This window comes from Citrus sinensis, chromosome 9, assembly GCF_022201045.2.
Source record: "Citrus sinensis cultivar Valencia sweet orange chromosome 9, DVS_A1.0, whole genome shotgun sequence".
NCBI lineage: Eukaryota > Viridiplantae > Streptophyta > Magnoliopsida > Sapindales > Rutaceae > Citrus > Citrus sinensis.
Window position 1 is genome coordinate 19,826,209 of NC_068564.1, and position 12,087 is coordinate 19,838,295.

Genomic DNA, 12,087 nt, shown 5'->3' on the forward strand with positions numbered 1-12,087 from the left:
TAAATGATACGGAGATTTTTATGTGGTTTGGATTAATTAACCCTACATCTACGAGGCCACACCCAGATGAAAAGCAATTCACTGAGTTGAGATGTTACAACTTATGAATTTATCAAACCTAAAAATCTCACTCACAGTTTATCACTATACAGTTTGCTCATCCTTAGACTGAATCTGCTTCTCTTGAATAATTGCTACCCCTCTTGATCCACAATCCTCAAGGCACTTTGCAAAGTGATCAATAACAATTCTTCAATTCTTCAACGTCTAGTGATCCAAGATCCACATAAACTCTCTACAGAGATGAAAAGAAGATAAATAAATAAATCAACACAACATTATGCGCCAAATCCGAATTCACTAGGGATGAGGCCTAGTTTTGCTTGTCTGCTTAATGCTTTGTGTTGTGCATACATCAATTGTGAAATACCTCTCCTTATTTTGGACTAAGGTTTCGACAAAATAGCAAGTCTTAAAAGACTTTGATTCTTTTCAAATAAGAGTTTCTTTCCTCTTATAATTCCCATGAATCTGAATAGGAATAAATCTTATCTTCTTGTCTTGCTTATCTCCCAAGAAATATCTAGAGCATTTAATGAACTTCCTATTTGAATCAACTTCTTGCTCTAAATAGATCTCATGCCCCAATTATAGAATCTCATCGTTAATTGACTTTTTAAATTAAATATCTAATTAAATTAGGAAACAAATATTTCTAATAAATTTGAGTCTCACTAAATTAGGGAATTAATAAATTAATACCTATTAAAAGATATGCAATTATTAAATTTCCAATTTAATTAGATTTGCCATAAGATGCCAACTCTATAAATAATAGACTTAACACGCATCAGTCTGTTGTTATTCTGATCATCGAATTATTGTTGATTGATTATTGAATTATTCGATTCGCAAATTTACCTTTATCGGCATTATTTTGATATGAGAAAGATGGAAGGCAATTTCTTTGTTTATTCTGATTCTGATTATGAGAGGATTCATTAATATGGTTTCGCTTCTCTGTTAAGTTTTTGAGTCATTTTGCAGCATATATAGTTAGCCTCATTTACACTGAGCTAGCAAGCTTTCTCAGCAGCAAATACTTATTATACTGAATAAGAGCAAATCATGAGTAGCATTAGTCGTCAAAAAGAGCCCTCTCTTAAGCAGAAGGCTGATGAACCAACACAAAAAATCCTCATTCAGTCAGTGGATTTGGAAAAACACGAGAACCCAATAATTGCACCGTGTTCGCGCCCTTTCTCCAAAAAGTCAGACCAGATGGAAAGAACTTTTGAAAGTTTCCAGGAGGCCCCAGGAAACCCATGTTTATTTTTATGAATCTTTGTATGAACGCCTCTTTAATCGTTGTTGTATTACTGCAGTCTCGATCGATCGATGCTTTTAAGTTATTCCTCCTTCATTTAATAGTGTGTTTATATTATAAAGATTGTAATTTAATATTATAAACTCTTTATATAAATAACGATGAAGAATTCTTATATTTGTAACTATTATGTTATTTTGTCCCAAGTTTTTTCACTAGATTCTTCAAGCCAGTTCCTTCTTTTCAATCTTTGCATGGTCGATTGTGATTATTGATTGGGAAAAAGATGGATGGAAATTGTGTAGAAGTTTTACACCACCATAATTTATTTATTCTGATTTCTGAGGAAGATATGTACACTACTATATGCTTCTCTTTTAAGTAGTTTAATTTATTGCTAATTATATAGCGAACGTCAATTAGCTGCAAAAGCATAAAACTGGAGAGGAAATTAACTAATTAATCTCCTAAGAAAGCCATCAAAACGATGACCAAAATATCCTCCCAGCTAATCAGGGAAAAAAAGAAGAAAAGAAAATTAATCTATGCAAGATCGATTTTTTTTTCCTTTTGATGAACATTCAATGAAGTTGTAAAGTAAGTTTAAGTCCTCCCAAGCGCAGCAAAACAATATTATTCAAAAGGACTCATAATGGCTCAAATCAATCCAGATCATATGTTCCTTTGCACTGGTTGCTGGCCGCAAATAAAAAACTTTGTTTGCCTTTATTATTAAGGCTTTTCACATCCGTTAGAAAACGTTTTAACCAAAAAGGGTGGTAATAATATTCTTGATCTAATCTCCCATAAATATATTGATATTGTACTATTTGCTCATAATATTATAGCTAAATTTTTTATAGTTTACTGAAGGAAAAAGGATACCTAAGCCCTCATGCTTTGCTTAAATAAATAAGTAGACCTCGAAGGTTTCATAAATGCTCACATCGTCACGCATAATCCTTTTTAACCATTATATTCTTTTAATATAATAACTAAGAAAATTTACTTTAATGTCTTTTAATAAATGAAAATATATCATTAATAATAAAATCTCTCTAAGATACCTATGATATTAAAATAAGTGTTTTAATATTTGAAATATCTTCAAAATAAAAATTATTATATTTACTTATAGTATTACGCTTGTACCTATTATAAATATATTTGTAAAAACTATTTGGGTAAAATAAATTTTATTATTAACAAAAAATTGATTGGCATATTAATAATACATAGATTTTTTATAATATTCAAAATAATAAAAAATAAAAATATTTTTGTATTTATTTGAATATTATATTTTTATTTATTAAAAAATTTAAAATAAATCTTGCTTTTACAAATATTAATAATAAAACCTATCTCAAATTAATCATATTAAATTAAATACACACACACATCACATGCATTTTAATATTATATTTTTGTATATTATAAAATTTAGAGTCAATTTTTCTAAGTTAGTAGAGTAAAAGGGTAAAAGGGTGTCTCTATGATCATTTTTGAAAACTTAAGTTACAGTAAGTTTGGATTGAACGAATAAAAAGAGAGAACAGGATAGGGAAAAAAACTAAGGAGAGGAAGACGAAATCCATATATATTTCATTGAATATAGGGAGTATAGGTGCAATTTTCCCTTTATCAAAATAAAAAATTTTCATGATCATGAACAACAACTCTTTCCCGAAGAAACAGTAGAAATAAGCGAATGAATGCAAAAAGAGTGTTGCTGGAATCGGATGCGAATGACAATCGTAAAAGGGAAAGGTGATTTGAATTGCGTTCATCAACACAAGAAGATCTATTATTCTAAATTAAGCACAGCCGACAACTTTTACTTCTTGTGTCGTTAGTCAACATTGAATTTCATCAAAAAGAAATTGAAATTTTTACAAAATGAAGAAGCAATTTTTTTTTTAATCAGTCTAAGTAGTAATTAATAATTCCTCTTCTGCAAAAAGAATTTTCTGAATTCTGATCATTCATTATTGCAAATCAGAATTCTTTCGAGTTTTAATTTCGGTGGAAAAGAAGTCTCACGGAAATAGAGAAGAAAACGACCTTCATTGTGATTCCTGAGAGGTTTCATCGTGAATATGTTTGATCCTTTGCTAAGCCTTTGAGCATATATAGCAAACATCAATTACAACCAATCACATGGACGTTGAGCTTTCACGTAGGTCCTTTGAGCAAAACTCAGAGAGGACGGAAAAGATGTATAAATCCTACCGAAACTACCCTCAATCACAACAAAATCCGCAAAAGGATACTCAAACGGCTCCTGCTAACGCTAATGGGTCAAAACCCAAATGAGCCCGGATCAGATCCAGTACTACAAATCCAAATCGGCCCGGATCAGATCCGTGCCTAGTCAAGAGAGGTCCTGCGCTCCAGTGGTAAATAGCAGATTTATTAAAGTTGAGGTCTTAAGTTCTAACTTGAATGATGCATGAGTTAATAATTAACAAAAATCAGACTTTTTCACATCTATTAAAAAAGTTTGACTAAAAGAGTGGTGATCAATATTTATCATCCAATCACCCCCGGGAGACAAGTTTCTGAGTTGTAATTGTTATTTTACTTTTACTAAAACTGTGTTATTTGAGCAGTTCGAAATTTCAGTTTTACAAGTAAATAGATTTGTAATTTCACTTTTTAATTTTATGAGTCTTTGAATGAATGCCTCTCTAAAATCTTTACTTTTCAATGAAAATATTTATTACATCCTCGTCTGACAAATGTTCTTTCAATTTGTTCGACTTTCATTTAATAAGGTGTTTTTGTCCTGTTTCGATCCAAGATTGTGACATTACAACCTTGCTATAAATAATTGCGGAGAACTTCGAACGTTGGAGAGAAAGGAACCAACCACTAACGGACATGGTGCATGTAATTTGAAGGATATAAAATATTAAATGGTTTAATTAATTTTTGTGAAGCTTTATAACGATGTATTTGGATACAGAGAAAAGCAGAGAAACTAAAATCAAGGTAAGAGAGTATTTGTATTATTGTAACTAACTTCTACTATAAATATTACACATGCTACTAGCTTGTAACCTATAAATAGATAAAATTCTGTATTTTAGCTCTCAGTTGTAGCATATTGAATTCAGTATTGTATTTCTCTTGGAGAATTATAGAACTATGCTTATAGTATCAGTTAAATCAAGAGTGCTTTAAATTCTGCGGTTACTGTCTTTCTAGTTACAAACTTCAAGTATAAATTATCCAAAGAAATATCCTTAGCTTCACAGAGAAGTCACTTTTGAGCAATTGACCCTTTAAAGGGTACGTGACTATGTGTTAGCCTTGAACCTAGTCTATGCCCAATGGATTTGAAAGGTATGTGTCCTGAGTGTTCATAAGGGGACTCGAGATTTTGACACCCCTAAAAATTCCTCATAAAACCACTCTATTCAAGATACCCCAATAAGACCCCAATGATTCCAAAACTGCCCTCCAATTTCTTCCCCTTTCAATTTTCAATTTATAGTATCGCTCTCTTCTAAAAACACACAAAATATGTACATATTTTATTAGTTTTTAAGGCAATGCTATATCAAGAAAAAAAATTGAAAATAGACATGGCTTAATAAGAACATGCAAAATTTTCAAAACAGAAAAAACCTTTAATAAATCAAATCCTAAGCTCCAAAAACAAAGACCTAATTACTTAAGGATACACAAAAACTTTTCATATTTTTATATTCAAGTGATTTGCCAACTTAAAAAAAAAAATGGCACCAAGCAAATGAAAGAGGAGAACATAATTATGAGAGAGAGATTCCGTATAATATTTTTTTTCTTTTTATCTTTTAAGATAATTTGAATAAAGATTAAAAATTTAAAAGAATTAAAATGTTTTATAAGAAATTTACTTTTATGGTTAATTTGTTAATTAACCTTTTTTTAATATCAATTAATATACCCAAAAATATTATTGCAAGAGTATTACATTAAAAGCAAATAAAAGAATAAGAATATGAATGTAATATATTTAATAGCAAGTATTTTTAAGGTACTTTTCAGTACATAGAGACTATACATATACTTAAACTGAAATATGACCCCAAATTAATTAAGAATGGACAAGAATTTTTCATCTTTCTACAAGATATTTGCACCCCCCCCCCCCCCCCCAAAAAAAAGGGCGCGAGAAGAACTTAATTATGAGATAGAGAGAGAGATTGTGTGTAATGATATTTTCCTCTTTAAGGTAATTTTTGAAGCTACGCTCAACCTACAGGCCGTAGTTCCAACGCAAGTGATAGGTTCCGCTTTATAATAGTCAGGGCCCGATAAAATGAATAATATTAATTTTATGGCGTGTTTACATTTTCGGAATCGGAATGGAAATAGCGGAATCATAATAAAAAATTTATTTATTCGTTAAATTGAAATTAAGAATGGGGATAATTTCGTTTAAAAAAAAAAAGAATGAGAATAACTTATATGGTTCCATCCAAAATATGAAGTGATTACTGAGTTTCTGATTTCAGGAGAGAGTTGGGAATCAGAATCCCATTTCCCCTCGTGAAGAAGACATCCCCATTATTTTTTTAATATTCCAAAAATACCCCTCTTTCCATTGAAAAGTATGAATTGATGATGTAACTGTGGTGATGATGATGAAGATGATGTAATTGTGATGACGATGATGAAGATGAAACTGAATTTTAATGTTGATGAAGAAGAAGAAGAAACGAAATTGACAGGAGAGAGAAAGAAAAAAAGAGAGAAGAAGAAGAGGAGAGAACAAAGGAAGAGAGATAAAATAATAATAAAAAACAAAAGAGGAAAAAATTATTATTATTATAACTATTATTATTGTTAACAATTAAGCTAATGCCAAACCTTTGTGTTGAAATAAAATCTGACTGCACTGCTGTTGGATAGCGTTTGAGCTGACTTGATTTCATATGGCGTCAAATTTAAATTATTCTAAACACAATCCATTAAAACCCACCCTCACATTCATCAGACATCGATGACCACACATCAGCGTCATCGACGTCAATCACCGCCCAGAACAACCACACGAACGCCACAAAGCCGCTGCCACTTTGTTTCTGATTTTCGCGTCAATCTGCTATTATTCTGATCATCGAATTATTCTTGATTGATTATTGAATTATTCGATTCTCAAATTTACCTTTATCGGCATTATTTTGTCATGAGAAAGGTGGAAGGCAATTCCTTTGTTTATTCTGATTCTGATTCATGAGAGGTTCATGAATATGGTTTTGCTTCTCTGTTAAGTTTTTTGAGTCATTTTGTATCATATATAGCTAGCCTCATTAACACTGAACTAGCAAGCTTTCTCAGGAGCAAATACTCATTATACTGAATAAGAGCAAATCATGAGTAGTACTAGTTCTCTTAAGCAGAAGGCTGATGAACCAACACAAAAAATCCTCAGCGGGTCAGTGATGTTGGAAAAACACGAGAACTCAATCGTACTGTGTTCGCGTCATTTCTCAAAAAAGTCAGACGCGATGGAAAGAACTTTTGAAAGTTTCCGGGAAAGAACTTTTGAAAGTTTCCAGGAGCCCCCAGGAAACCCATGTTTAGTTTTATGAATCTTTGTATGAACGCCTCTTTAATCTTTGTTGTATTACTGCAGTCTCGATCGATCGATGCTTTTAAGTTATTCCTCCTTCATTTAATAAAGTGTTTCTATTACAAAGATTGTAATTTAATATTATAAACTCTTGATATAAATAAGGATGTAGAGTTCTTATATTTGTAACTATTATGTTATTTTGTTCCTAAGTTTTTTCACTAGATTCTTCAAGCTAGTTCCTTCTTTTCAATCTTTGCATGGTCGATTGTGATTATCGATTGGGAAAAAGATGGATGGAAATTGTGTAGAAGTTTTACACCACCATAATTTATTTATTCTGATTTCTGAGGAAGATGTGTACACTACTATATGCTTCTCTTTTAAGTAGTTTAATTCATTGCTAATTATATAGCGAACGTCAATTAGCTGCAAAAGCATAAAACTGAAGAGGAAATTAAATAATTAATCTCCTAAGAAAGCCATCAAAACCATTACCAAAATATCCTCCCAACTAATCAGGGGAAAAAAAAAGAAAAGAAAATTAATCTATGCAAGATCGATTATTTATTTATTTATTTTCCTTTTGATGAACATTCAATGAAGTTGTAAAGTAAGTTTAAGTCCTCCCAAGCGCAGAAAAACAATATTATTCAAAAGGACTCATAATGGCTCAAATCAGTCCAGATCATATGTTCCTTTGCACTCGTTGCTGGCCGCAAATAAAAAAACTTTGTTTGCCTTTATTATTAAGCTTTTTCACATCCGTTAGAAAAAGTTTTAACCAAAAAGGGTGGTAATAATATTCTTTATCTAATCTCTCATAAATATATTGATATTGTACTATTTGCTCATAATATTATAGCTAAATTTTGATAGTTTACCGAAGGAAAAAGGATACCTAAATGAATAAGTAGACCTCTAAGGTTTCATAAATGCTCACATTGTCACGCATAATCCTTTTTAACCATTATATTCTTTTAATATAATAACTAAGAAAATTTACTTTAATGTCTTTTAATAAATGAAAATATACCATTAATAATAAAATCTTTCTCCAAGATACCTATGATATTAAAATAAGTGTTTTAATATTTGAAATATCTTCAAAATAAAAATTATTATATTTACTTATAGTATTACGCTTGTACCTATTATAAATATATTTGTAAAAATTATTTGGGTAAAATAAATTTTATTATTAACAAAAAATTGATTGGCATATTAATAATATATAGATTTTTTATAATATTCAAAATAATAAAAAATAAAAATATTTTTGTATTTATTTGAATATTATATTTTTATTTATTAAAAATTTAAAATAAATCTTGCTTTTACAAAGATTAATAATAAAACATATCTCAAATTAATCATATTAAATTAAATATATATATGTACAAACACACACACATCACAGGCATTTTAATATTATATTTTTGTATATTATAAAATTTAGAATCAATTTTTCTAAGTTAATAGAGTAAAAGGGTAAAATGCGAGCCACGCACATGACAAACAATAGGAAAAAAAAGTATTGATATTCAGACAAATATGTTGACAGAAACAATGATGGTAAATTGACTCGTAACCGTTTATTCACATAATTACAAATACAATAAACTGACACCTGTGACTATTTTGTCAACATCTTATTAGCTCCTTATTTTTTAAAGGATTTAGCTATGTTGGAGTTGCTCTAAGGTGGAGCACTCCTTCATAACCATACGATCAAAGTTATAATGAATTTTTCACTATTTATCACTTTGTGTGTGTGGTTGAGATTCGTGTTTCACCGTAAATCTGCTCCAACATAGCCATAGCCTCTTTTAAAAATAACAATGTTTCACTTTAGTACTTCAAACAGTCACGTGACGAGCTAAAGTAAAGTAAAGAAATTTCTTTAAATATTAGGTGTTGTACGTACAACTAATAAGTCAATTGATTACAACGTGAAACGTATAGCCCACTACGCTACGGATCATATAAGTATGAGCCATTGGTTACTAAAATTTTCATTCCATAAAGAAATGAAAAAATATCCACCGTCCACCCGTTTTTCTAACTTTTTCAAAAATACACAATTCCTTTTATTTTTTTACCGGAATCTACCTAAAATTACATTTTGTTTCACTTCTCCATTTTTGTTTGGAATCCATTAAGAAAACTAACGGAAACTTTAAAAAATGACTATTTTACCCCCAAAACAAAAATTACAATTTCACCCTAAAAATGTCAAAAATAATAAGATTTAATGATGAATATCATTATTGGTACGTTAATGAAGTACAAAAAAAACTTAACTACTAGAGATTATATCTCAATGAATAATAAAACTCTACACCCTGCATTTGATGGTTGTGGAATTAATTTTTTTATTGACCAATGGGGAAAATAATTAGATTTAATCTGATTATTAATAGTTTTAATTTTAGGGTGAAATTATAATTTTCGTTTTGGGGGGTAAAATGGTCATTTTTTTAATTTTCCGTTAGTTTTCTTAACGGATTCCAAACGGAAGTGGAAAAGTGAAACAAAATGTAACTTTAGGTGGATTCCAGCACAAAACAACAAAAATTGTGTATTTTTGAAACACACATTCTCGTCGTTGTGTGATGTGATATTCCATTTTTCTGTGTGTATGGAAGTTGATGATTAGTATTGTTGTGAATTCAATATTTAAACAATTTTCTCAGAAAAATGCTGATCGTGTGATTTTTAAATAATTTTATTTAATTAGCAACTTAGGTAGATAAAGGTTAAAAAATTAATTTAATTTTGCCCCACTCAGTAACCTTTTAAAAAAATAATCAGAATAAAAAAATGATAAAATATCTCTAAACACTTTGACATCAACTTTCTCTTCTTCTACATTTGACAGCATGAATTGTAAAATGCTAATGATTACACTGGAATGCTACCTCGGTTTCAGCAGTGATGCTGACGCAATCCCTTGATAAAATTAAAACAAATTTCCTTCAATAATTCAATTACGGGTCTATTAATTCAGGGTGCACTTGGCACATTGTATTATATTATGTTATATTACATTATTTTAATGTTAGTGTATTATATTATACTGTATTACATTAGTACTATATTATAATAATATTATACTTTGCATTATTTTAATATTTGTGTATTGTATTATATTGTATTATATTAGTACTGTATTATAACAATGTTATACAATGTTTGGTACGACACTATATTGTATTAATTTTTTTGTGATTGATTTAAATTATTTATTATATTATATTAATATTTTACATTATTATTTATATTCTTATTAATTTTAAATTAATATTATTCAAATTTAAGTATTTTTTATTAGTTATATTATATTATAAATTTATTAATAAATTATAATGTAAAAATAAAAATATTATATACTATTATATTAAATTAAAAATATTTATTTATTTATTATTATTATTATTATTATTATTATTATTATTATTAATAAGCAAAAGCAAAAGGAAAAAGGAAAAGCAAAATAAGGAAAAGAAAAAAAAAACCACAAGCTAATTCGGTAGTTACCACATTAGCACAATTCCTTTAACCCATTCCTATGTTCTTCCAAACATGATACTAGCATTAATTTAATGTGAACATTATTTTAATACACCATAATACCATGCACTAAACACACCCATATGGCATAATATAAATATATAATATAGTGTGCTAAACGCACCCTATAATGTTTGGTACTACACTGTATTATATTAATTCTTTTATGATTAATTTAAATTAAATATTATATTAATAAATTTAAATTGTAATAATATTTTATATTATTATTTATACTATTATTAATTTTAAATTAATATTATTGAAATTTATTCATATTTAAGTATTTATTATTGGTTATAATAAATTATAATGTAAAAATAAAAATATAATATAATAATATTGAATAATAAATTATATATTTATTAATTTATATTAATAATTATAATGTAAAAATGAAAAATTATATAATATTATATTAAATTAAAAAATTATATTAATTTTATTATAATTATAAAGCAAATGCAAAGTTGGAAACGCAAAAGGGCAAAAAAAAAAAAAGGCAAAGTGCGGTTGCCGCATTAGCTTAAACCCGACTGTGAGTCGATAAAGAAAATTGGATGAACCATTATATATATAAGGATAAACCATTACTGAAAATTTCTCATTCAATAAAGAAATTTGGAAGCTAGATTCAACAAAGAAATTTTCTCATTAATTAAAGAAGATAGATCGATCACCTCAGTGAGAGAGTAATAAAGGTGATCCTTAACAAGCATGTTTCACTACTTTATATTTATTCTTTGCGCTCTTATTCTAGCGATCAATGTTAATTGATACTTTATCTCTGATTTTGAAATTTGGGTAAACTTACATCTGAATTTTTGTAACATTTTATTATGTCCGTATTGATCCTATGCATGATGTGTTCCTTCAAATATAGAATAAAATTATATAAAAAGATATAGATTCAGATGTGTCATTTGTTGATTACATGACTTTTTGAGTTTTGAGTATCATTGCCACCTACCCTGAATCTCATTGACTCCGCGTCAAAATAGTTAGAGCTACTCATTTTATGCTCTTTTGTAAGTAGTATTAAAAAAAAAAAGGTTAAGGTCGAACATTTTAGGATGATTTATTTGAGTTTAATATGTAGATTTCTCCGCCCCCCAAAGTTTTAATAAATAATAAATTAATTAATTAACAAGCAATATATACAACACATCTCTAAGAAAATAGTAAGTTGGTTGATTGATTTGGCGATAGCGATGCGTGCAATAGGTCAAGGAATCGATTCTCTTCGCACCGATCTTAGACGAGGAATTTATTAATTAGGGTGGAGTGGCTTGAGGTGTCAAAAATTTCGGGAACAAAATATAATTAAGAAAAAGCCACTAAAAAAAGAAAAAAAAACACAATTCTACAATTTTCAAAATCACAGTATTTTTCTTTATTCTTTAGAAAGTAGGTGTGGATAAAACTCAAATTAATTTTTAATCTCTTATGTCTTCAAGATTTGAACTCCAATGGTAAATTAAATAAATCTGTTCGAAAACCACTTGGTGAGGATCACATTAGTTTATTAAGACATCTAGTTTAATTTTTCATAACACATGACTTTCATTTTTTTGTTATGATTTTATCCTTATTAATTTCAACATTAATTATTGCTCTTACT